Source organism: Pristiophorus japonicus, chromosome 6 (genome assembly GCF_044704955.1).
Source record: "Pristiophorus japonicus isolate sPriJap1 chromosome 6, sPriJap1.hap1, whole genome shotgun sequence".
NCBI lineage: Eukaryota > Metazoa > Chordata > Chondrichthyes > Pristiophoridae > Pristiophorus > Pristiophorus japonicus.
This window is the reverse complement of record NC_091982.1, coordinates 188,736,523-188,762,905: the sequence shown is the minus strand read 5'-3', so window position 1 is coordinate 188,762,905 and position 26,383 is coordinate 188,736,523. Positions and strand designations below refer to the sequence as shown.

General features: G+C 42.8%; 1 long non-coding RNA gene across 1 annotated transcript; it reads left to right on the top strand.

Moving 5' to 3' along the window:
- The first annotated feature begins 9,190 nt into the window (after positions 1-9,190).
- On the top strand, positions 9,191-19,851 carry LOC139265331 (uncharacterized). Its single transcript, XR_011593533.1, has 3 exons — positions 9,191-9,316; positions 12,505-12,615; positions 19,332-19,851. It is a non-coding gene; the product is annotated as an uncharacterized lncRNA (long non-coding RNA).
- Positions 19,852-26,383: the final 6,532 nt, after the last annotated feature.

Genomic DNA, 26,383 nt, shown 5'->3' with positions numbered 1-26,383 from the left:
TCACTCCACCACAGGTGACCGAATACCGGAACCAAAGCGAGGAGAGCCCAGTCACTGTGGGCAGTCCGGACAGGCCTGAGGCATCGCAAACAGCAGACACTCAGGCCAGCGCCCAACAACCGGAGCCCCAACTCAGGCACTCTACAAGAGAGCGTAAACCACTAGAGAGACTCAACCTGTGCTCCCAATAAGACATTGGGGGGGGAGGTGATTTCATGTATTCAACCAGCATTGCAACCCATGTATAATCTGACCTAAGTTGTACACTGTGAGAACAATGACCACTAGGTGGTGAACTTGTGGGAGACACTCCTAACCTGGACCTGCACGTACAAAAGGGAAGCTCCACCCACCTTCATCACTTGAGTGCTAAGGAATAAAGGACAGGTCACAGACTGACCTTCTCTCAAGCATGGGCCTCGTGTGCATTTATACCGTATAGTAAGGACGTATCACAGATTACTAATTATTATTTGCTTTGTAAACCTGTCCTGCCCTATTCAAAGATTTGTGCACATACACTAGGGGATACAAATTGCCCCAAGCCAAAATGGGGCGCATGCACCCCGTTTCAATGTTTTTTACCGTAGCTGCAGTTCAGGTCGACTCTTTCAGGAAATTCCGCTCTTTGGTTATTTTTGTTTTCATCCGGAAGTCTGTCATAATGGGGGGCATTGACTACACCTGAGTGACAAAAATTGTGGTGGTGACAACAATGGAGGGCAGAAATTGGGGGTGGTGCATATTCATCGCAGTACCGTGTCATCACGGCTCTCCCCTTCACTTAAAGCGGAGAGCCTCCACGCTTTTTAAACTTCAGCCCACAGGGCCACCAGGAGGGTTTCGGCCGGGCCAGCAGCCTGGCACCCAAGAGGGGATGCCAGGTTGCCTGTTGGCGGCCCAGTCAAACCGGGCCATAATTGTAGGTCTCCAGCAGCAGCACCCTCTGGTGTACCGCTAAGGTGTGTACAGTATACGGGTACATTCAATGTGGCATAACAGTGTTACAGACATCACACAGTAAACAGGCATGCAAATCCCTCGGCCTGGATGAAATGTATCCCAGGCTGTTAAGAGAAGCAAAAGAGGAAATGGCAGAGGCTCTGACCATAATTTTCCAGTCCTCTCAGGCTACAGGTGTGGTGTCAAAGGACTAGAGAACTGCTAATGTTGTACCTTTGTTTAAAAATGGAGAAAAGGATAGACCGAGTAATTCCAGGCCAGTCAGTCAGTCAGTGGTGGAAAATTATTGGAAAAAATCCTGAGGGACAGGATAAATCTTCATTTGGAAAGACATGGATTAATCAAGGACAGTCAGCATGGATTTGTTAAGGAAAGGTCGTGTCTGACTAACTTGATTGAATTTTTCGAGGAGGTAACCCGGAGGGTCGATGAGGGCAGTGCCTATGATGTAGTGTATATGGATTTTAGCAAAGCTTTTGATAAGGTCCCACAGGGCAGACTGGTCATGAAAGCAAAAGCGCATGGGATCCAGGGCAAAGTGGCAAGTTGGATCCAAAATTGGCTCATAGCAGGATACAAAGGGTAATGGTTGATGGGTGCTTTTGTGACTGGAAGGCTGTATCCAGTGGGGTTCCACAGGGTTCGATGCTGGGTCCCTTGCTTTTTTGTGTATATATCAATTACTTGGACTTGAATATTGGGGGTATGATTAAGAAGTTTGCAGATGACACTAAAATAGGCTGTATGGTTGATAATGAAGAAGAAAGCTGTGGATTGCAGGAAGATATCAATGTTCTGGTCAGGTGGGCGGAACAGTGGAAAATGGAATTCAATCCGGTTAAGTGTGAGGTAATGCATTTGCGGAGGTCGAACAAGGCAAGGGAATACACATTAAATGGTATGACACTGAAAAGTGTAGAGAAACAAAGGAGTGCATGTCCACAGATTTCTGAAGGTAACAAGCAGGCCAGGTAGATAAGGTGGTTAAGAAGGCATATTTAATACTGGCCTTTATTAGTCGACGCATGGAATACAAGAGCAAGGAGATTATGCTTGAACTGTGTAAAACACTGGTTAGGCTGCAGCTGGAGTACTGTGTACAGTTCTGGTCACCACATTACAGGAAATATGTGATTGCACTGGAAAGGGTGCAGAGGAGATTTACAAGAATGTTGCCGAGAATGGAGAACTTTGGCTATGAGGAAAGATTGGAGATGCTGGGTCTGTTTTCTTTGGAACAGAGGAGGCTGAGGGGAGACCTGATTGAGGTGTATAAAATTATGAGAGGCCTGGATAGAGTAGATAGGAAGGACCTGTTTCCCTTGGCAGAGGGCTCAACAACAGGTGACATAGATTTAAGGTAATTGGGGAGAGGTTTAGAGGAGATATGAGGGGAAATATCTTCACCCAGAGGGTAATGGGGGTCTGAAACTCACTGCCTAAAAGGGTGGTAGAGGCAGAAACCCTCACCACATTTAAAAAAATACTTGGATGTGCACTTAAAGTGCCGTAACCTACAGGCCTACGGACCAAGAACTGGAAAGTGGGATTAGGCTGGCTAGCACTTGGTTGGCCGGCTTGGACAGGATGAGCCGAAATGGTCTCCTTCCGTGCTGTAAATTTCTATGATTCTATGATTTCCTGGCCTCTAGTCCTAACTTACATAATTCGTATCAATTAAAATAATAATCGAACTTGTTTGGGCACCAGTTTCACTCACAATGTAACATCTGGCCACGCACATATACTAATTTCACCATGTCCTTTAGAACTCTGGATTCTTAAAATGAACTTTAATTATTTAAAAAAAGAGATACCACACAAAAACATGCACTCCACTTGGTAATGGGACTACAGCAATAACTGGCTGATCTTTTTTTGTTCTAATCTCCTAATCTAATGCACAACTATAACCACCCATCAGTTAGCAAGTTCCATTATTAAATATACAAGCTATTAAAGTTGTATGGATGAATCTTAGCATTTATTTATGACAAAATTTGTTTACATAGCAACATAGAAACATAGAAAATAGGTGCAGGAGGAGGACATTCGGCACTTTGAGCCTGCACACCATTCAATATGATCATGGCTGATCATGCACTTCAGTACCCCATTTCTGCTTTCTCTCCATACCCCTTGATCGCTTTAGCTGTAAGGGCCACATCTAACTCCCTTTAGAATATATCTAACGAACTGGCCTCAACAACTTTCTGTGGTAGAGAATTCCACAGGTTCACAATTCTCTGAGTGAAGTAGTTTCTCCTCATCTCAGTCCTAAATGGCTTACTCCTTATCCTAAAACTGTGACCCCTGGTTCTGGACATCCCCAACATTGGGAACATTCTTCCTGCATCTAACCTGTCCAATCCCGTCAGAATTTTATATGTTTCTTTGAGATCATTCTTCTAAATTCCATTGAAAATAAACCTAGTCAATCTTCATATGTCAGTCCTGTCATCCTGGGCATCAGTCTGGTGAACCTTCACTGCACTCCCTCAATAGCAAGAATGTCCTTCCCCAGATTAGGAGACCAAAACTGTACACAGTATTCAAGGTGTGGCCTCACCAAGGCCCTGTACAACTGTAGTAAGACCTCCCTGCTCCTATACTCAAATCCTCTCGCAATGAAGGCCAACAATGCATTTGCCTTCTTCATCGCCTGCTGTACCTGCATGCCAACTTTCTGTGACTGATATACCATGACACCCAGGTCTCATTGCACCTCCCCTTTTACTAATCTGTCACCATTCAGATAATAATCTGCCTTCGTGTTTTTACCACCAAAATGGATAACCTCACATTTATCTACGTTATACCGCATCTGCCATGTATTTGCCCACTCACTTAACCTATCCAAATCACCCTGTAGCCTCTTAGCATCCTCCTCACAGCTCACACTGCCACCCAGCTTAGTATCATCTGCAAACTTGGAGATATTACATTCAATTCCATCATCTAAATCATTAATATATATTGTAAATAACTGGTGTCCCAGCACTGAACCTTGCAGTACCCCACTAGTCACTGCTTGCCAATCTGAAAAGGACCCGTTTATTCCCACTCTTTGCTTCCTGTCTGCCAACCAGTTCTCTATCCACGTCAATACATTACCCCCAATACCATGTGCTTTAATTTTGCACACTAATCTCTTGTGTGGGACCTTGTCAAAAGCCTTTTGAAAGTCCAAATACACCACATCCACTGGCTCCCCCTTGTCCACTCTACTAGTTACATCCTCAAAAAATTCTAGAAGATTTGTCAAGCATGATTTCTCTTTCATAAATCCCTGCTGACGTGGACCAATTCTGTCACTGCTTTCCAAATGCGCTGCTATTATATCTTTAATAATTGATTCCAACATTTTCCCCACCACCGATGTCTGGCTAACTGGTCTATAATTCCTTGTTTTCTCTCTCCCTCCTTTTTTTTTAAAAATGGGGTTACATTAGCTATTCTCCAGTCCATAGGAAAATAACCACCAATGCATCCACTATTTCTCGGGCCACTTCCTTAAGTTCTCTGGGATGCAGACTGTCAGGCCCTGGGGATTTATCGGCCTTCAATCCCATCAATTTTCCTAACACAATTTGCTGACTAATAAGAATGTCCTTTAGTTCCTCCTTCTCGCTAGACCCTCGGTCCCTTAATATTTCTGGAGTGTTATTTGTGTCTTCCTTACTGAAGACAGAACCAAAGTATTTGTTCAGTTGGTCTGCCATTTCTTTGTTCCCCATTATAAATTCGCCCGATTCTGACTGTAAGGGACCCACATTTGTCTTCACAAGTCTTTTTCTCTTCACGTATCTGCAGAAGCTTCTGCAGTCAGTTTTTATGTTGCTAGCAAGCTTACTCTCATATTCTATTTTTCCCCTCCTAATTAAACCCTTTGTCCTCCTCTGCTGAATTCTAAATTTCTCCCAGTCCTCAGGTTTGCTGCTTTTTTTGGCCACTTTATATGCCTCTTCCTTGGATCCCTAATTTCCCTTGTAAGCCACAGTTGAGCTACCTCCCTGTTTTATTTTTACGCCAGACAGGGATGTACAATTGTTGATGTTCATCCATGTAATCTTTAAATGTCCGCCATTGCCCATCCACCCTCAACCCTTTAAGTATCATTCGCCAATCTATCCTAGCCAATTCATGTCTCATACCGTCAAAGTTGCCTTTTTTTAAGTTCAGGACTCTAGTCTCTGAATTAACTGTGTCACTCTCCATCTTAATGAAGAATTCTACCATATTATGGTCACTCTTCCCCAAGGGGCCTCGCCCAACAAGATTGCTAATTAACCCTCTCTCATTACACAACATCCAGTCTAGGACGGCCAGCTCTCTAGTTGGTTCCTCGTCATATTGGTCTAGAAAACCATCCCTTATACACTCCAAGAAATCCTCTTCCACTGTATTGCTACCAGTTTGTTTAGCCCAATCTATATGTAGATTAATGTCATCCATGATAACTGCTGTACCTTTATTGCACCCATCCCTGTTTGATGCCATCCCCAACCTCACTACTACAGTTTGGTGGTCTGTACACACCTCCCACTAACGTTTTCTGCCCTTTGGTGTTTCTCAGCTCTACCCATACAGATTCTACCTCATCCACGCTAACGTCCTTCCTTACTATTGCGTTAATCTCCTCTTTAACCAGCAACGCTACCCCACCTCCTTTTCCTTTCAGTCTATCTTTCCTGAATATTGAATACTCTTGGATGTTAGGTTCCCAGCCTTGGTCACCCTGGAGCCATGTCTCTGTAATCCCAATTACATCATATCCATTAACAGCTATCTGCGCAGTTAATTCATCCACCTTATAAGGAATGCTCCTTGCATTGGACACAGAGCCTTCAGGCTTGTTTTTTTAACAGTCTTTGTCCTTTTAGAATTATGTTGTAATGTGGCCCTTTTTGATTTTTGCCTTTGATTTCTCTGCCCTCCACTTCTACTTTTCTCCTTTATACCTTTTGCTTCTGACCCCATTTTACTTCCTTCTGTCTCCCTGCATAGGTTCCCATCACCCTGCCCTATTAGTTTAAATCCTCCCCAACAGCACTAGCAAACACTCCCCCTAGGACATTGGTTCCAGTCCTGTCCAGGTGCAGACCGTCCAGTTTGTACTGGTCCCACCTCCCCCAGAACCGGTTCCAATGTCCCAGGAATTTTAATCCATCTCTCTTGCACCACGCCTCAAGCCACATATTCATCCTAACTCTCCTGCTATTTCTACTCTGACTAGCACGTGGCACTGGTAGCAATCCTGAGATTACTACCTTTGGGGCCCTACCTTTTAATTTAACTCTTAGCTCCCTAAATTCAGCTTGTAGGATCTCATCCCACTTTTTACCTATATCATTGGTACCTATATGCATCACAACAACTGGCTGTTCACCCTCCCCTTCCAGAATTCCCTGCACCCGCTCCAAGACATACTTGACCCTTGCACCAGAGAGGCAACATACCATCCTTGAGTCTTGTTTGCGGCCGCAGAAACGCCTATCTATTCCCCTTACAATAGAATCCCCTACCACTATAGCTCTTTTTCCTGCTCTCCTGCGCAGCAGAGCCACCCATGGTGCCATGAACTTGGCTGCTGCTGCCCTCCCCTGATGAGCCATCTCCCCCAACAGTTAGCAACAAATAGTAATGAAATACTATAAGGCTAGATTTCCCCCAACCTAACACATGTTTTAAGCCGATTTATTTGCATTAAAAGTGCTTTTTTGTTCTTCAACTGAATTGCACAAAATTCCCCAAATCTTAAGAATGGCATTTTCAAAATATCGCCAAAAAGCAGATCACTTTTCTGAGAGCAATGTGAAAAAAATCACGAAAAAACCCACACAGTCTAAGTTTGGCCTTTCAGCCAACCTGTTTTTAGAAAAAAAACACACGAGAAAAGCAGGCGTTGCAGCCTCACAAAAGTCAGTAAGTAGGAAGACCTGCAAAAAAGACAAGTAACATTTTAATTATTTTGCAGCAATTACTTAGTTAAGGGTCTTGGAAATGTTTTGTGATTTTTGATTTTTTTCTTTTTTGTCCATTTTTATTTGTGAATTCTCCCTCCCAGGGCCTGTATTTTTCTCATTGATAGGCCTCGGGCTAAAGTTGGCGACATCGCGGTTTTTAACGGCAATCGTTGTGGAACGCCTTTTTTTTAAGAACCGCTGTATATTATGGCCAAATTTACCCCCTTAAGAATGGCGAAATTTTTATTCTTATTTATTCACTATTCTGTCGTTATTTATCAAATAACGACAGGCTGGGGAATTTCTAGCCCGTTGAGTCTAAATTCACTCTCGCCATAATTGCATAACCCTGGGAGATGAGATATATTATGATATTTTCTCTTTGTTTGAATTAGAAGTCTGTCGGCACTAACAGAGGTGATTTTTTTTTGGATTAATTCTAGCTTACAATTGTTTAATTACATCATTATTTTCATCCGGGACGTTGTTTTTGAAACCTGTGTGCAACTTTTCTGAAGTATCATTTAGTTGATGATTACACTGCTACAAAAGGGCATAAGGAGGAAGACAATTTACTACTGATGATATAAAGCAAGTGGGACCACATGGATGGATTGTCATGGTTACCCCTATAAGATTTCACCTTCATTATTTCCCCTGAACTGGTTGGAAACTGCCATGTAAGAAATTACAGGAGAAAATCTGTGTATGAACAGCTCCACTGAGGAGAGTATTTCTGCATGGAAGCATTATTCTCTATTGATGCTTCTTCGACTGAATAGTTGTAGAGATCCTATGACTTGTGCATAGTGGTTATTTTATCCTGAAGAATTTGACATTTGATATTAAGATTATTTAAGCCAGGACTTGATGTACACAAACTTTAATGCATATATGATTAATTCTGTGAATGGTGATACTACGGCTGTCACAAAAAAATCTTTATTCATTGGTTGCTCCTCTACCTTGTTTTAATGTGAAATGTCAACTGAAACAACTTTGTAACTGAATCATTACTTTTTAATTTTCAAAATGATGGAGAGACACACATTTTTACTTTCCCTTCATGGTCCTCTATTACATTTTAAAATTCTTTCTTCCAGTCTCATGTATTAGAATCAGTTGGCCAGATTTTTGTGTGCTTGGGTGGGTCGGGTGCAGGTAGTAGCCATGGTAGGTCGCGACCTTCATTTCATCCCACTCCTGAGATCGACATTCCTTTAATGGCGCCTATTAAGGCAGCCCTGCGCGTTACCTGGCCCGATTAAATTGTGCGGGTCTGATGACCTCATCGATGACGCATCTTCAGTCGGGATATTTAAAGGTGGGATGGCCACATTACATTTGACGGTTCATCTAGTTAATAGTGTAGGCACTGCACTGGACCATCGGAGAGTTGCACAGAGTGGCAAACTTGACTGCACATAGCCAGGTTCTCTGATGACTCCCTACATAAGCTTGTGGAGGGAGTGAGAGCATGCAGGGAGGTCCTTTTCACTTTGGATGGGTGAAAGGGACCTACCCAGCACATCAAAGGAGAGTGGTTTCAAATATCAGAGGAGATGAACAGCAGAGATGTTGCCAAGAGGACCTGGATGCCATGCTGCCAGTACCTCAATGATCTCATTAGATCATGAAAGGTGAGTGCAAAGCCACAATCAAATTCATACTGCCTCTCACCACACCCCCATCACTCTGCCTTCTCAACCCTGCTCCTACACATCCTTACTCACACCAATATATCTTGCACGTCCACCCATCCCTCTCTCTATATACATTATCACATTCCCATCTGACTAACCAACCCTCACACTCACACTCACCCTCATCCTAATGCAATCATACCAATTAACAACACACAAGGAGACCACTTGGCATTGCTACCCCATTCTAAAGATGTAACCCATCCATTCCTCACACTCATTCCATCACTCTCAGTTAACCTTCTCTTCTTTGACTCCTTGCAGGAAAAGAGAGCCCACAATAAGAAAGAGAGAGAGAGAACTAGAGGTAGCCCTCCTTCATTGGTCACCTTAACAGCAGCAGCGGAGGATTCCTTCGAAGCATCAGGAGTCGCAGAATTGCTAGAGGTGTGAGCTGGAGAGAGGGGACATCTCAGCAACCTGCTGATAGAATTACATCTCATACAACCACATGGCATACAACAGTCACTCATATGGGGACTGATGTTAGCAGCCAGTGAATCATGTACATAATGGTATAACATATCTAACTCATCTATTTACTCTCCCACAGGTTAATCAAGAGCACCACTCACTGTCCAGGAGGAAGAGCAAGATGACTCCTCAGAGGAGTCTCCAGCCTCTGAGGGTGCACCATCATCAGACATAAGCCCACCCAGCACCAGCGCAGATACGCACACCTTGGTGAGTACAAAGCGTGATAGAGTAGTGTTGTCACCTGGTGTCGCCCAACTCACAAGTGAGCAAGAGGAGATGGTGGAGACAGGGACAGCTGTGGAGACTCCTCACTGGAGGGTGCAGGTTGCTCCCAGCTCCGCTCAACTGCATGCAGATGCTGAGCCTTGGAGGCCATCCAGAAAGAGAGCAATCCCAGGAAGAAGTGCAAGAGACTCTGACAGGTTTTGTGACTGCGATGTCTGCAAATGTGCAGAGAATGGAAGAGTCCATCTCTTATATGAGCACCACTGTATCACCAGCGATGGCGACTATAGGCTCTTCCATGGAAAGGATGGCCACCTGCATGGAGCAGCTAATGCACCACTCACAGGAGCAAATGCTATCTATGGAGAATAAATGGCAGATGCTCAAAGATGATCTCTCTAGGAGGGATATCCTAGATGAGATGCTCTTCCTCCTAGACAGTGAGGGGTGCTCTTTATTGACCTGTGGGAGAGTAAATAAATGGATGAGAAACGATATTGGCTCAGAAGTTCAAGATGTTGATTCAGTTTGGATGGAGATAAGGAATAATAAGGGGAAAAAGTCACTGGTGGGTGTAGTCCATAGGACCACTAACAATAGCTACACTGTTGGATGGAATATAAATCAAGAAATAATGAAGACTTATAAAAAAGGAACGCCAATAATTATGGGCAATTTTAACCTTCATATTGATTGGAAAAAGCAAATTGGCTAGGGTAGCCTTGAGGAAGAGTTCATAGAGTATATCCGGGATAGTTTCCTTGAACAGTATGTTGCGGGACCAACCAGGGAGCAGGCTATCATAGATCTGGTACTGTGTAATGAGACAGGATTAATAAACGATCTCCGAGTAAAGGATCCTCTAGGAATCGTTGAATTTCAAGTTCAGTTGGATCTCCAACCAGTGTTTTAAGATTAAACAAAGGAGACTACAAAGGTACGAAGGCAGAGTTGCCTAAATTGGACTGGGGTCATAGATTAAAGTGTGGGATGGTTGATGAGCAGTGGCAGACAATTAAGGAGATATTTCATAACTCTCAACAAAAATATATTCCAATGAGAAGGAAAGACTGTAAAAGAAGGGATAACCATCTGTGGCTAACTAAGGAAATAAGGGATGGTATCAAATTGAAAACAAGGACACACAAAGTGGCCAAGACTAGTGGGTGGCCAGAGGATTAGGAAACTTTTAAAAGCCAGCAAAGAACAACTAAAAAAATAATACAGTGAGGGAAGATAGGTTTTGAAAGCAAACAACACAAAATAAAAAGCAGATAATACAGGTACATAAAAAGGAAAAGAATGGCTAAAGTAAATGTTTGTCCCTTAGAGGATGAGACTTCCGAATTAATAATGGGGAACAGGGAAATGACAGAGACTTTGAACAAATATTTTGTATCGGTCTTCACGGTAGAAGACACTAAAAACATCCCAATGGTGGATAATCAAGGGGCTATAGGGAGGAAGGAACTTAATACAAACACTATCATTAAAGAAGCAGTACTCGGTAAAATAATGGGACTAAAAGCAGACCTGATGGCTTGCATCCTAGGGTATTAAAAGTAGTGACTGCAGAGATAGTGGATGCATTGCTTGTAATCTACCAAAATTCCCTGGATTCTGGGGAGGTCCCAGTGGATTGGAAAACCGCAAATGTAATGCCCCTATTTAAAAAAGGAGGCAGACAGAAAACAGGAATCTATAGACCAGTTAGCCTAACATCTGTTGTTGGGAAAATGCTGGAGTCCATTATTAAGGAAGCAGTAGCAGGACATTTGGAAAAGCATGATTCAATCAAGCAGAGTCAGCATGGTTTTATGAAAGGGAAATCATGTTTGACAAATTTGCTGGAGTTCTTTGAGGATGTAACGAGCAGGGTGGATAAGGAGGAACCAGGGGATGTGGTGTATTTGGATTTCCAGAAGGCATTCGATAAGGTGCCACATAAAAGGTTACTGCACAGGATAAAAGTTCATGGGGTTGAGGGTAATATATTCGCATCGATAAAGGATTGGCTAACTAACAGAAAGCAGAGAGTCGGGATAAATGGGTCATTTTCTGGTTGGCAAACAGTAACTAGTGGGGTGCCGCAGGGATCGGTGCTGGGGCCTCAACTATTTACAATCTATAATTAATGACATGGACGAAGGGACCAAGTGTAATGTAGCCAAGTTTGTTGATGATACAAAGATGGGTGGGAGAGTAAATTGTGAGGAGGACACAAAAAATCTGCAAAGGGATATAGACAGGCTAAGTGAGTGGGCAAAAATTTGGCAGATGGAGTATAATGGGAAAATGTGAGGTTATCCACTTTGGCAAAAAAAATAGCAAAGCAAATTATAATTTAAATGGAGAAAAATTGCTAAGTGCTACAGTTCAGAGGGACCTGGGGGTCCTTGTGCATGAAACAAAAAAAGTTAGTATGCAGGTACAGCAAGTAATCAGGAAGGCTAATGGAATGTTGGCCTTCATTGCAAATGGGATAGAGTATAAAAGCAGAGAAATCCTACTATAACTCTACAGGGTATTGATGAGGCCACACCTAGAGTTCTGCATACAGTTTTGTTCTCCGTATTTAAGGAAGTATATACTTGCATTGGAGGCTGTTCAGAGAAGGTTCACTTGGTTGATTCCGAAGATGAGGGGGTTGACTTATAAAGATAGGTTGAGTAGGTTGGGGACTATACTCATTGGAGTTCAGAAAAATGAGATTTGATCGTGTCGAAACATATAAGATAATGAGGAGGCTCGACAGGTGGATGCAGAAAGGATATTTCCACTCATAGAGGAGACTAAAACTAAGGGCATAGTCTCAGAATAAGGGACCGCCCATTTAAAACTGAGATGAGGAGGAATTTCTTCTCTGAGGGTTGTATATCTGTGGAATTCTCTACCCCAGAGAGCTGTGGATGCTGGGTCATTGAATATATTTAAGGCGGAGATGGATAGATTTTTGAATGATAAGTGAATAAAGGGTTATGGGGAGCGGGCAGGGAAGTGGAGCTGAGTCCAGATCAGCCACGTTCTTATTAAATGGCGGAGCAGGCTCAAGGGGCCAAATGGCCTACTCCTGCTCTTATTTCTTATGTTCTTATTGTTATGTATGAATAAAGAGTCTGACCAGATACTGTGAGCTCAAAGTAAAGTGTGACCTTAGTCTTTTATTACAGGTTTCCAGAGTGCCTCTCCAGCCTGTGAGGCCTCCTTAAGTACAGGTGCTCCCAAGGAAATGTGGGATCCCTTGGGACTCCAGGGAATGAGCCCTCTGGTGGTTAAACAAGGTATTTACAGGTTTACATATATAACACTTATGTTCTTATGTCAACATAGACTTGGGTCCTCATGGCCCCACTGCTGTGTAGCAAGGTACTCTCCAGCTCATTGCTAGCAGGGAATTGCGCGTGGCCCATAAGAGGAATGATGTTGAAAGGAGATGTGGGAGTGAGAACATGGAAGTGTTTTAATAAATGTTTCCGTAACGGTTCCGGCACTGTGATTTCACAAGTAAAAATATTTATTTTCACCACTTTCCGGTTATGGCCAATTTTGTCCGCAACTTTGGAAGTGGCTCAGTGAGTTGGAGTGAATGGTGAGTCATAATGTTACCTCCAGCAATGGTGGTCAGTTTAAAAGGAATGGTTTGGTCATTGTAGCGATGTTTTTTGATGTTGATGTGGTGTGGTGCCAACCTGGCACAGCATGTGGCAGCCATATGGGTGTGATGTGTGAAGTTAAGTAAATGTCGCCATGATGAGCCCATCCCTGGCCTCCCAGACAGCAATGTGCTTGGGTGCTAGTGGGATCTGGTTCATAGGTTCCTCCTGCTCCTCCTCCTAAGAGGCTGTGCACTCAGAGCCTTGTTCCTCATGCAGCGCTAAGCCTTGATTCTGCGCTATGTTGTGCAGGTGTGCAGAGCGGAGCAGACCATGCCGATTCTGTAGACCCCTGCTCATGCATACTGAAGGGCACCTCCTGATCTGTCAAGGCATCTGAAGTGCATTTTCAGTGTGCCTATTTTCTGCTGCATGACCTATCTGATGGACCTGTGGCTTATCTTATAGCTCTCTTTGGCCTCAGTGCTTGGCCTCCTCAACAACAACAACAACTTGTATTTATGTTGCACCTTTAACGTAGTAAAATGTCCCAAGGCGCTTCACAGGAGTATTATAAGACAAAGATTTGACACCGGAAAGGAGAAATTAGAGCAGATAACCAAAAACTTGGTCAAAGATTTTAAGGAGTGTCTTGAAGGAGTTAAGAAAGTTAGAAATGCGGAGAGGTTTATGGAAGGAATTCCAGAGCTTGGGTCCAGACAGCTGAAAGCACAGCTACCAATGGTTGAGCAATTATAATCAGGGATACTCAAGAGGGCAGAATTAGAGGAGTGCAGATATCTTGGGGCATTGTCGGGCTGGAGATTACAGAGATAGGGAGGGGCGAGGTCATGGAGGGATTTGAAAACAGGATGAGAATTTTGAAATTGAGGCGTTCCTTAACCGGGAGCCAAAGTAGATCAGCGAGCACAGGGGTGATGGGTAAACAGGAGATGGGCAGTCGAGTTTTGGATCACCTCTATAGTACCAAATAAAACCTCTAGTTTAGATAGGGTTCAATAATCAAGTCTAGAGGTAACAAAGGCATGGATGAGGCTTTCAGCAGCAGATGAGCTGAGACAAGGGCGGAGACGGGCGATCTTGTGCAAGGGTGTCATGAGTCGTTAGCGAATAACTCTTGTCTCCAAGCAGCTAGCAGGAAAGCCTGTTTGGAGGAGTGAAGAGCTGAGGGAGAATGGACTGGCATAGGAGGAAAGAGTTATGGCAGCTCTCAGGGAATTTGGAGCACACATGCATGATGATTTAACTGTGGTTGCAGATGAGCTGCACATTGATGGAGTGGAAGTCCTTGTGATTGACAAAGACTTCTGGGTGATGATGGGTTACCCTGATGGCCACATGTGTGCAGTCGATGATTCCCTGCACCCGTGGGAAGCCAGTCAGACCGGCAAAGGCCAGCGCCCACTGAGTAACAATGGCAAAGTTGATATAATGGGCTGATTGTCAAACAGGGTATCAGTGATCTATGTGATGCATCTGTGGGCAGCCAATTGCGAGATGCCGCAAATGTCTGCTGCAGATCCCGGGAAGGAGCCTGAGGCGAAGAAGTTGAGGGTGCTGATGACTTTGACATCCACTGGTAAGGCATGTCCACTCGTTCCTCTGGGCTGCAGGTCTTTCTCCAGCAAATGTCTGCGCCGACCTGGCACGATACCCTGAGCCTCCTTTGGTCAATCATGTTGAGGAAGCTCATCCTCTGCTTGTGTGCCCTTTGTTGGGGTATTACCTCCAGTGTGGTGCAGCCCTGCGCTGATGCGCTCTGTAGCAACAGGTGGTTGAGGAGAAGGTTGGTGGTGTTGCTTTTGGTGTTGGGGCTCATCGTGGTCCTATTCTGAGGAACAAGGTGAGACAGTATAAATGGCACATATGCTGATGTAATAGATGGCAGGTCAAGTAGAGATTACAGAAGAAATCTGTGAATAGTTTGATAGATTCTACCAATGAGGTGACAGTGGATCCCAAGTTTGTTGAAAATCCTTGCAACCTCTAGAAAGCTAAATCTGTGCTGCCTTAGGAATGTGACCAGCTGTCAGGTGGGTGTTTTTATTGAACTTTTCATGCTGTGCACTAATGAGGTGGATCAATGGCCACTCAACATTTGCCTTAGGTTCATAGACATGGTCCCCGAGCTGCGTGATTCGCATGCACATCCAGGGAAATTTGAAAGTCAGGGTGAAAAAGACGCTTAAGAGTCTGACAAGTACCTCAAAATTATCTCAAGTCTGCCGTTCGGGTTGCTGCCGCGCTGGCAAATGTGCCAGAGGGAAAGGCGTGTGGGGGCGGAACGATGGCTGGTTCCCGACCCGCTGCAAGGTATTTCAAATTTCCCTCCTCACCCGCCTCCAATCGTGCCCGCACGGATACCAGAAAATTCCGGCCTTTGATTCATATTACAGCTGCCATTTTGGAAGAAAATTTACTGCTGCATGCTGATCACATTAGACACAGTGATATCTGTGAACAGTTTCTTTATGATACTAAAATGGGAGGTGGGGCCATAAACTTGTGTTTGTGGTCATGTTTCACAGGTTTTCTTACAATGCAAAACAGTGGGGATTTAATTCTGAGAACTTTTAGTTGACATTCCTGGGTGGTCCTTATTCATAGTGGTTGTCATTGTAAGTTTATCAGGTTACAAGACTATACTAATACATTATATAAGAGTAGTTCATAGGCCACAAAGTGTAGAGAGGCTGTAGACACCAGACAGCATAGATTTAGAAGCAGACCAACATGGTGCTGTGAGCACAGAGAGTGGAATGTCTTTGTGCTATTAAAACGCACTTGTTCATTAATCCACAGTCTGGAGTCTGATTAAGACAATCTACTAGAATAGTTAATACAGGTTTTACTGAAATATGGCATGAACTTTAGTGAATCAAAGATGATGCACTTACTTTTTATATCTATCTTTCCTTCATTTAAAATATCCAGGAGCCGGCACACAAAGATGTGCCATAATTATACTGACCTAAAGCCATGTTGGTCTGCTTCTAAATCTATGCTGTCTGATGTCTATAGCCTCTCTACACTTTGTGGCCTATGAACTACTCTTGTATAATGTATTAGTATAGTCTTGTAACCTTACAAAAGTACTTCAGGACTCATGACATTTCAAGATGAATATAAAAGACACTCCCAGTGGGCAATGTTCCTGCATTGTGAGAAATGGTTTGTAATATGAAACTCCCTTGTACATAACTGGATGACACCAACCACATATCTGCCAACAAAAATCAGCAGCATACCTGACACTCCCTTTCAATTACCACTACTAGATTACAACACAGCTGCAGGGCAGTTCACAGGATGATGGTAATAATTCCATGAGAACACCCTTTTATATATGAGTATTACTAGTTTAACAAATTCTATCACATTTGTTGAAAAACTTCTCTTTGTTATCTTTTGATGGTTGCATTTGAAAGGTTATGCACATAGTAGAAAAATCTGTGACTAAACTACTGATAACTAACTTGACTAATTTATTCCGTTAAGTAATACATGTGTGAAAATTTAGCAGCTTTGCATTTTACAATATCATTCTCTTCGGCTTCCCTCTGCTGCCACAATTGTTGCATCCAAAGTCACTTCAGGTCCCTTTCACTTGTGCTGAGGTAGTCAGTCTAACATAATGCTCGCTGTGTCATTGCAAGAGTAAGGCTGAGATGGAGCAGCAGTGGCACTGGACAGAAAGGCAGGAGTTCTGAATGGGTAAGGTGGGGTGGTGAAGTTGAAGGTTGCTAAAGGGAGGATTAAGGGTTTGAGCTGGAAGCATGCTGAGTAAGGGATATGATAGCTAGCTGGGGAATTCATACATAAAAGACAGAGGATTAATTTTGGAGGTACCTGTACAAATGAGAAGGGCACCTCTGAGATAATATGACGTTCAAAGGATTTGGGTTTTATTAATTGGACATGAATATCTAAGACATGAGCAGACTGCAATATCTCCAGTTAACTAACCGAGCACATGGATTGTTTTGGAGTATGAAACTGAAATCCTGAAGCAGGTAGACAGAATATTAGAAACATAGGGTGATAATGTGGTCCCGATAAAGCATCCCCAGTGGCAATGGTCAGATGTTCTGCACACATGCACAAGATGACATTGCCCTATAATATATCAGATTGTTCAAAAAATGTTCTGGTACTCCCAGAATGTTGGGGCACTGGGGACACAGGGATCAGAATTTCAGGTACCAACAGCTTCTGACTGTCAATGGAGCCTTGCCAATATTGTTTGCCATTGGGGTGGGATAGGACCACAGCAATGACAAAACACTGAGTCCAATGGGCACAAGAAGAGGTGAGCTGATTAGCCTTAGGGAAAAACAAGGGCCACCCAGGCTAAAACAATTTTATCTTCCTTATTGGACTCACCTTCAGCACCCATTGGGAATAGGTGCTCAGTGACTCGAGCACTGCTTAGGCACACAAGTTACAATATCGGGAGGTTTCCTAATTTGAAGATTTCTGATGATCCTAATGAACTTTGTGCACAGGCTCCCAAAGCCCTTCACATGCTGGCCAGCTGCATTGAACTGGACTGGGCCCATTGGGAACCGGATAGGCTCGGGCCTTCATGCTCGATAATATGGAGTCAGTGGAAAATCTGGGGGGTCTGGGCTATCTTGCAGGCTTGCCATGGGTGAAAGATGTTAATAGTGGCCTGTTTTGAGCTCATTAGCTACTTTCCAGGGATAGTTGATTACCTTTCACACTTATGCTAAATAAAATAGGGTAATATGCCAAAAAAGAAATGAATAATATATGTAATATTGTGAAGACGATATTTATTCCTACCTTGTGTCTGTAAAACAGTGGTGAGAGGGAGAAAAATTATGAGCAGTGAGAGACTGTTGACAGAGCAGAGGATTATGTTTGGAATAACTAGGGTCAGCACATTTTTTTCAGTTTATGACCGAGTTTGGACTCTCAATTGATTATTGAATAAAATTGAATAATGGGCAGCTGATTCGATATTGCTCATTTTACACTATCAGCAAAAGTTTAAATTACTACCTATAATAGTGACGCTATCTGATAACTATTTATCGTGTATTCCATGTTAAAATTAAGCATAAAGCCAACGTAACTAAAAGAAATGGAATTTTCTCCAGCATGCCTCCAAACTCTCCCTCCCAACCACCTTGAACGGATTCTAGCTCAAAAATGCCTAAAGCCATCTCTTGAAGTGTGGACAACTCTTTCACATTGAGAGGTCCCCCGCCAGTAAGCATTCAATTACAATTTTGATATGGGCCATACGGAAATATGTTCCAATAGTGTTTGCAAAGTAGTGCTCCTGATATCACAAAACTATTTCCTTACTTGTTTCCAGGTTATACAGAACTGGGGACTAGATTCACTTCATCCACTATCGCCATCGCGACATTTTTGACCTCTGCTTTGACAGGAGGATGGCCTTCGGTTCTTAAGAGGGCCATCCTCCTCTGTTATTTATCCTACAGCAGGATCCCCGCGGCATCTTAGTAAATGTAGAAGCTTTCCAAAATAGAAGTAAAACTTAAGCATAACTAATACTCCCTTTCTCTTTAATGGCAAACCGCAGCCCTTTAAGAGCTATTATCAATCACACTGCTGGCCAGACTCCTTACCCCATTTTTTAGGTGCAGAAACCCAGCGAAATGAGGAGATGCAATATTCAATCAAGCCAGCAGTCCTGGCTATTGTCACAGGCTCGCAAACATAGGTGGTCATGGTGATTTTGCTGCCTTCATACAATTAGGGCTACTGTGCATTCGAGACTATTAAGTAATGAAGAATAACAAGAGTCTGGAATACATGTAAACTGATATTAATGTTAACTAATATTTAAGGTTGCTAACCAATTTGAATAAATAATAAAGTTTAGAAATGATTTAGATATATTTTAAAATGGTGATATTAATGGTTAATATTAGTTGATCTTTAGAAGTTTGTGCAGGGGTTCCCTTGTCTACCCTCTCTGGGGCCCCCCAAAAAGTTAAGGCTAGTTTTAGCAAAAAGAAACCAAAATCCACTGTCAGTAACTACTCTTGGTTGCTATTACTCATGGTTATTATTATTTGTGGTCACTACCTTATTCCTCTCACTCCAATAAGCGGTCTTTACAATTTTTTGAATTTAAAACACAGCCTTTAAACTTTGAAAAAAGTTATGGAAAAAATGTATTTGGTCTCAGCCAAAAAAGTCAGACAGTTCTGACAATACTGAGCTGTAAGCAGATTGATGTTTGGAGACTGCATTATTTTTCTGAATCTGTCTTGGCTGCTATTCATACCTATTGAAAACTTGTTCAACTGGAATTTTTCACAAGCCACTTTGTATTTGTTTGGCGATCAGCATATATTTTAACCAACGTCAATGTTCTCGCTCAGGCCACCATCCCCAGCATCGAAGCACTGACCACACTCAACCAGCTCCGTTGGGTGGGCCACATCATCCGTATGCCCGACACGAGACTCCCAAAGCAAGCGCTCTACTCTGAACTTCTACACGGCAGGCGAGCTCCAAGTGAACAGAGGATATGTTTCAAGGACATCCTCAAAGCCTCCTTGAAAAGTGCAACATCCCCACCGGCACCTGGGAATCCCTGGCCCAAGACTGCCCTAAGTTGAGGAAAAGCATCCAGGAGGGCGTTGAGCAGCTCGAGTCTCGTCGCCGAGAACATGGAGAAAGCAAGCGCAGACAGCAGAAGGAGCGTGCAGCAAACCAAACTCCCCACCCACTCTTTCCTTCAACCACTGTCTGTCCCACCTATAACAGAGACTGTAATTTCCATATTGGACTGTACATTCACCTGAGAACTCACTTTTAGAGTGGAAGCAAGTCTTCCTCAATTTCGAGGAACTGCCTATGATGATGATATTGTAAAGCTACTTTTAAATATTTGGCAAGTAAGCACCACATTACATTTAGGTTTTGCTGCCATTTATAATTTAAAGTTACGTTAATGAAAATGCTTTCGAATTTACAATTTGCTCTATTAGTTCTTAAAAATGATAAAATGACTTACTGTTTATTTTATTAGTTTAAACATCTTGTAAAATATTTTTGTAGGGCATTAAAGAAGATACTCTGTAAAATTTATGGGAAGTGTCCATTTTAATAGCTTTAACCGATATTGAAAGTAAGCATTTACTGGCCTCTTTAGATCTGGTGACCTTCATTGAGATGTATACATTCTGTTACCCAAGTTGACCTTCAAGATCTCTGTTTGCTGTCCTTTGTCATGTGCTCTTGGTCAGAATTATTTTTAATTAATAGGAAAAAAATCAAAATGAATAGTGTTACATTCTTCAGTAATATTGTTCAACTTGAACCTGTGTCAAATAACAAACTGTAAGGCACATACGTGAAGTCCTGTATTAGTTGAATTGAAAAGGAAACTCCAAAACAGTATTCTGGTTATACCACTTTAAACCACTTTAATTGAAAATTAATGTTAAATTATGAATTTTATTCATATTTTCTCATACAATCCAATTTATGCAGCTTGCCTTGTGTATTAAATGAAGCAAGTCACCTGTTCTTTTTACAATGTACTAAACTATTTCAAGCCATAAATAGCAATGTAATTAATACCTCATTACCAGTGGAAGCCCCAAAGATATAGAAGAGCCAATGGTGCTGGAGGGGCTTGCATCACGAAAAGAAGCGGTGGTATTGGTCTGCTCTTCTGCCAGCAACATTATTACTGTTAAGCATGGCAGCAGCCAGATTATTTTTGTCAAGATAGTCCACACAGCTGAAGTATTCACACTCACACACATCCAGTATAGCCATGTCCCACTGACCATAGACCTACCCCAGCAGTTACTGGAGGAGGTTTTTGTCTTTCGTAAAGTTGATATTTGCTACTTTAGAATTGTGCATATTGCAAACTTCTGCAGGGATGGTTGTTAAAATGTTTTATTTGGTACTATAGAAAACATTCTACATTATAAACAGCACAGCTTCAACAGCGCAAGAAGTTGACAAATCAGAACCATTGTCTGAAGTAATTCAGTTTTATAAATACAGTCATAAATGATTTACATATTGACTCTTCCATTACAAGTCGGTAAGAAATAGTGCATTGTGAATTCTTCAGAAGTATTTTGTGTGGCAAACCAGTTAATCAGTTACCAAGACTTAGTTTTAGAAAGATGCAGTCAGTATTTGCATTATCGGGCTTCACAGTCAACTACACAAATAATTTGTTGATCTTTTAGAATTACACCCCAGTTAGAACAGTTCAAATTCCATTCAAGTTTTTCAAGCTTTGTGTTTCTGTGCAACAGACTGAAGCTGCTGAGGTTACAAAATTAAGATTTTGTTTTAGAGATTAGAAACACCGCTGTTGTTAATTGTTAATGTGATTTAAGCTACAAGATGTCTGGAAAAAGTATTGAATTTACTGAACGGAGCACCTTTAAAGAATAATGCTGGTCATATCTAAGATCAGCAAGGTAAGACTCAACAAGTGTAACCCTCAGTGGGCGAACAAACAAATTAAGAATTAAATAAAGAAATAAAAAGAGGAAAAATAACCCCAACAAATCCTGCAGAAAGGGCAGGGGCTCAGTGGATCACGCATTTAGAGGGCTCTTGGGCAGTCACCTTAACCAGGTGCTAGGTGCCTTGCATATGCTAATGAGTGGCCTAATGTCTGCTTAATGAACCCTCTTTAAAATTGGTCAGCATTGAGCAGAGCATGCACTGGGCATGGCCGCTTAGATTTTCCAGCGATTGCTGCGGCCTAACCAGCAACCGCCAGCAAAAAGATTTTTAAAAATATTTTACATTCATGTAAAGCCAGGAAGAGCAGGAACACTTCTCCTGATTCCACAGCAGTCCTCTGGCGCCCTGCTGGCCCACTATCACCTCCCCCTCCTGTTCTCTCTGCTTCCTCATATAACCTAACTGTGGACAACTGCTGGCGAGGCAGCCAGCCCGAATTGGTCTACTTTTGGCTATTCCATTAGAATAAAGAAGGTTAAGAGAAGATCTAACAGTGATATTCAAAGTTATCAGAGGTTTTAAGAAAGTAAGAAGAGGAAAATTATTTTCACTGCTGGCAAGTTGGTAAGTCGAGGATATAAATATATCACCCCCAAAAGGGTGAAAGGCAAGGTTCGGAGAATGTTTTGATGCAGACAGTTGTTAGGATATGGAAGGCCATAGCGGAAACCATGGTGTAAGCAGAATCCATAATAAGGTATGAAAGAGAAGTGGATATATATTTGAAAACAAATGTAAAAGGATATGGAAAAAGGACAGGGGAATGGGACTAAGTGACTAGTCCTCTCCTTCAGAGAGCTGGCACAGGTATGGTTGACTGACTGGTCTCCCTCTGTGCTATAAAATTCTATAAATAGGACGAGAAATTGCGTAGCACCCTGTTTGAGGAGATAACTTGTCAGGGAGCGCAAAAGTATCGCCAGGCGAAAACGAGTTGCTGCTCCTGGGAACTTCAGCTTTAGCTTAATTTTTATAATTTTTTTTTTTACACAAGTCATTTTTCCAGTGTTTCTGTGGCTCTTTTGTTGAAGTTATAGCAGATGAGTGGGAAAATCTCAATGGAAATTCACCCCTATGTATTTTAAGATTTTATTGTCCACGGTTATTTTTACGATGACTGAAAAATCCTGTTTTTGCTCAATTATTTTTGGACATCAGGATAAAAACAATTATAGAGGTTTGTCTTCGTTTAAATTTACCTTGGCTGTTCACTTCCCTCAGGAGTAAGTAAACGAGGAATAGTACATGATGGTGACGTTTATACATAGATTTTTTAAAAATTGAACAAGTTTGTTGGGCTGAATGAAGTTTAGTTATTCTGTGCTTTCTTATTTTCTTACCTCTGAATCAGAAACAAAACTCAATCTGGAGCATTTCAACTCTTGCCTGTTGCTGACATGCCATGAGGAATTAAAATGGTAATACATCATTGGATGCACTATACCTCCGGAGCACTAAGTTGAGGCCTATTTACCAGTCTTTGTGATGTTACCAGTAACATCCATGCTACTAACAAGAAAGATTAAACTATTCTCTTGGCAGAATCCCCACTATTCTGTCAACGACACTTTCCCAGTGCCATATTGATGCCCTATACAAATTAAATGTGCATTTTCCGTGAAATGTTCTCAAATTAACCCAATGAGTGAAAACATGATTTATTCAAACTTTATGACAAATGTAGATAATACTTATCAACGCTCTATTCTGGTAAAAGAATCACGATAATTCACTGAAGCCTCCAGTAAAGGAATACTTCATCTTCTGTCTAATCTGCACTGACTGGCTCCCGTTGAGAAATTTTACGTCTTTAAAATGCCCTTAAATGATTACAAATCACACAGTCATAAATTGGTTAGACTTCAACAGTATTTAATGTTATCAATAACTCTTCTTCTATACCCCAATACATTTTTCATTGAAAAAGTCGTTCATTGAAATCTGTCTCTTGTACTCAGGAACTCTGAACCTAAAGACATCCAGGGTACTGGTGCAATTTTATTAATTCCAATTCCACACAACAGTTTCAGCTGCCACCACTCCAATGCTTTATTTTATCTGTACTAATTGGAAGCACAGAAAAAAAAAATTTTATTACCATTTAGAACATTTGTTATTAACTAGACATAAAATTGCAATAGAAATCTAAAATGCAAAATTACTTTACAGTCAATATTAAGCTTAGATAAATGTGTTTAGTTTGCCTTTCATCTAAGAATAAATGGACTTAATTTGATGAGGTAGATACAAGCTTCACATTGCCAAGTTAGTGTCAATAGACTTATTTTCAAAGTGAGTGTTTGCTACAAGATGCTCAAGCGACTCACTCTCCAGCATAAATCTCCAGTAGTCAATGCTGTGCTGAGCTCAGACCAAGCTGGTTTCTGCCATAACTAGAGCACTTATGACCAAGTACTCAGCCTAACCACCATCAGTAAAACCTCAAGGCCCCGAAATTGGTGGCCTTGCCGCCGACTGCCGCCGAGTTTTTCCGCCAGTCTCCCCTGTGTGTCAATTTCCATTCGGGCTGCAGCTGGCGGGAGGGGTGTACCGCCGGGTACTGCCCACTGACGGCCAGGTAGCGCAAGTGTCCTCCTGCCCACCAAGCTGCCAGTTTGGTGCGGGCGGGAATTGGTGGGAGTCGGCGGCAGCAGGGGGAAGGGGGAGGCAGGTCTAATCCCGATGGTAGGTATGAAGACCTGCAAAAAAAAGTTACGAAACATCTTTTAATTATTTTTTTTGGTGATGATTTTCACCTGAAGGTCTTCCGGTGTTTTGTTTTTTTGGTGATGATTTTCATTTTCAGGTCTTCCACTTTCCCTGGACCCGCCTCCATCCTCGGTAGCACTTGGGCAGCAATCGCAATTGCTGCCGAGATTGAGAACTCCCGCCCACTCTCGCCCAGATGGACGGCGTAAGTTGTTATTTGGCCACTGGGCGGTACTGCCACCTCTTTTAGAGGGATCTGCCTGGCAAAGTACCTCTCGGTCTCTCGGCAGCCAACGGCGGTCCTACGGGCAGCATTGGGCGGGCCTTGGCCGTCACCAATTTCGGGTCCCAACACTGGTGCTGTCTTCCTTAGTCTAACAGCAGCTTTTGACACTGTCTGGCATACTGGTTTTCTGGCAAAAATTGAGTCCTGCCATATTGGGCTACCTGCGTGGTTGAACTGAAATGGCATCTTCAACTAAGTACCATAAAGACTGTGTCCTCACTTTTTGACTTGCACAAAAACAATTGACTGAAAACTACTAATAAAAATAAAAATCTGAAATCACCTCCAAATTTGCCGGCTCTGCCTGGACAGAAAACACCTCCACTTTACTTTCATCTGCTCTCGCACTTTGCTATTCAGTTGCAGAATATTGCATTTCCATTTGGGCTCACTCACCACACACTAGGCAGATAGATACTCGACTGCATTCTACTATGCATTTTGATGACGGCTTGGAGTTCGGCCTCTGAGTGTGCGCAGACGCACGAGGCGTACGAAACCATGGGCCTTACACTAAACATCCATACGACAAAGGTCCTCCACCAACCTAACCCTGCCACACAGTACTGTCCCCCAGTCATCAAAATCCATAGCGCGGCCTTGGATAATGTGGACCATTTTCCATACCTCGGGAGCCTACCTTCAGTAAGGGCAGACATCGATGATGAGGTCCAACACCGCCTCCAATGTGCCAGCGCAGCCTTCGGTCGCCTGAGAAAGAGAGTTTTTGAAGTCCAGGACCTCAAATCTGGCACCGAGCTTATGGTCTATAGGGCAGTAATGATACCCGCCCTCCTTTATGACTCAGTGATGTGGACTATATACAGCAGACACCTCAAAGCACTGGAGAAGTACCACTAGCGCTGCCTCCGCAAGATCCTGCAAATCCACTGGGAGGATAGACGTACCAATATCAGTGTTCTCACTCAGGTCAACATCCCCAGCATCGAAGCACCGACCACACTTGACCAGCTCCGTTTGGTGGGCCACATCGTCCACATGCCCGACACGAGACTCCCTAAGCAAGCATTCTACTTAGCGCTCCGACATGGCAAGCGAGCCCCGGGAGGGCAGAGGAAACGTTTCAAGGACACCCTCTAAGCCTCCTTGATAAAGTACAACATCCCCAACGGCACCTGGGAATTCCAGGCCCAAGACCGCCCAAAATGGAGGAAGAGCATCTGGGAGGGCACTGAGCACCTCTAGTTTTGTCGCCAAGAGCATGCAGAAATCAAGTGCAGACAGCGGAAGGAACATGCGGCAAACCAGGCTCCCCACCCACCCTTTCCTTCAACCACTGACTGCCTCACCTGTGATAGAGACTGTAATTCCCACATTGGACAGTTCAGCCACCTGAGAACTCACTTTTCAAGTGGAAGCAAGTCTTCCTCGATTTCGAGGGACTGCCTATGATGATGATGACTATGAATTTTGTGTCAGGCACATTGCGCCCTACACCCTCCCGTGATTATGAGCCCTTTGCAACATAGCTCCTCCATATTTTTGTCATTAAGATGTTGTAGCAAATTTGATGAATCGACTTTGTGACAAAATCTCATTGAAAATTCACTCTGATGTGTTCTATCCACTAACAACTTCAAGACACCCAATACAGTCAACCTTTTCTGATTCCTTTGAGGTTTTCTTACCAGCTCGCTGGTACAAAGAGTGGACAGCAGAAGCTGTTAGAAATCATCATATATTCTCTGACCCTGCAGGCCATCAACCAGGATTCAAGTGGCCACGTCATAGTTGGGCATTTCTCAACCGATTTCAAACTGAACAGGGACAGTGTGCCTCAAATCTTCACCTGTGAGGCCTTTGTGATGATGACAAATGTCCTTGTGGACAAATACAAACCATGTTCCACATTGTGGAGGCATGCCCACTAACAGAACTCTCTGGTGGCCTGTGGACTTTGCATGCTGGTGA